General features: G+C 46.9%; 1 non-coding gene across 1 annotated transcript; it reads right to left on the reverse strand.

Moving 5' to 3' along the window:
* Nucleotides 1–1,088: 1,088 nt before the first annotated feature.
* Nucleotides 1,089–1,192, reverse strand: LOC111722146. The gene has a single exon (XR_002771071.1). It is a non-coding gene; the product is annotated as a U6 spliceosomal RNA (small nuclear RNA).
* Nucleotides 1,193–1,660: the final 468 nt, after the last annotated feature.

Genomic DNA, 1,660 nt, shown 5'->3' on the forward strand with positions numbered 1-1,660 from the left:
CCAGGGCACTCTACCAAGGGTGATAAAGTGAGACTCTGTCTCTACAAAAAAAAAAAAAAGAACTTTTTTTCACACCTACAATCCTAGCACTCTGGGAAGCCAAGGAAGAAGGATTGCCTGAGCTCAGGAGGTCAAGACCAGCCTGAGCAAGACCAAGACCCCATCTCTACTAAAAACAGAAAATTAACCAGGCATTGTGGCAGGTGCTTGTAGTCCCAGAAAGCTGGGGCAGGAGAATTGCTTGAAATCCTTGAACCCAGGAGTTTGAGGTTGCTGTGAGCCAGGCTGATGCCCCAGCACTCTAGCTTGGGCAACACTCTTGTCTCAAAAAAAAAAAAAAAAGAATTTTTTTGTGGCACACTCATAGTGGCACAGTCATAGCTCACTGTAACTTCAAATCCCAAATCCCTAGGCTCAAGGTAGCCTCCTGCCTCAGCCTCCCTAGTAGCTAGCACTATAAGTTGACACCACAATGCCCAGTTTTTTTGTTAGGTATGGGGGTCCTGGCTCAGTGCCCGTAGCATAGGGATAGATATGGGAGTCTTGCTATGTTGCCCAGGCTGGTCTTGAACTCCTGGATTCAAATGATCCTCCTATCTGGGCCTCCAAAACTGCTGGAATCATAGGTGTGAGCCACTGGCCAACAATTTTTTATTAACTGAAATTTCCATTGCAACATAATTATAATTTTTTTTTTTTTGCACTTTTTGGCCAGGGCTGGGTTTGAACCCACCACCTCCAGCATATGGGGCCGGTGCCCTACTCCTTTGAGCCACAGGTGCCACACTCGTAATTATAATTTTTTTTTTTTTGAGACAGAATCTCACTCTGTCACTGTGGGTACAGTGCCATGGTATCATTGCTCACAGCAACTTCAAACTCTTGGTCTAAGCAATCCTCTTGCCTCAAGTCTTTCAAATAGCTGAGATTACAGGTGCCCACCACAATGTCCAGGTAGGTTTTTTTTTTTTTTTGAGATAGATTCTATAGCTGTCACCCTGGGTAGAGTGCCGTGGCATTATAGCTCACAGCAACCTGCAACTGTTGGGCTCAAGCAATCCTTTTGCTTCAGTTTTTCTATTTTTTTTTAAAATATGGAACACTTCACGAATTTGCATGTCATCCTTGCGCAGGGACCATGCTAATCTCTGTATCATTCCAATTTTAGTATATGTGCTGCCAAAGCGAGCACTTTCTTTTCTTTCTTTCTTTTTTTGAGACAGAGTCTCACTATGTCACCCTGGGTAGAGTGTTGGGGCATCATAGCTCACAACAACCTCAAACTCTTGGGCTTAAGCGATTCTCTTGCCTCAGCCTCCCAAGTAGCTGTGACTACAGGCACCCACCACAACGCCCTGCTATTTTTTTTTTTAGAGACAGAGCCTCAAGCTGTCCCCCTGGGTAGAGTGCCATGGCATCACAGCTCACAGCAACCTCCAACTTCTTGGCTCAAGCAAGTCTCCTGCCTCAGCCTCCCAAGTAGCTGGGACCACAGGTGCCTGCCACAACGCCTGGCTATTTTTTGGTTGCAGCTGTCATTGTTGTTTGGCAGGCCCGGGCTGGATTCGAACCCGCCACCTTAGGTGGCTGGCGCCTTAGCCACTTGAGCCACAGGTGCTGAGCCCACTTGAGCCATAGGTGCCGAGCCCACCCTGCTATT

The sequence above is a fragment of the Otolemur garnettii genome, unplaced genomic scaffold (assembly GCF_000181295.1).
Source record: "Otolemur garnettii isolate 467f Iridium unplaced genomic scaffold, OtoGar3 scaffold00218, whole genome shotgun sequence".
Lineage (NCBI taxonomy): Eukaryota > Metazoa > Chordata > Mammalia > Primates > Galagidae > Otolemur > Otolemur garnettii.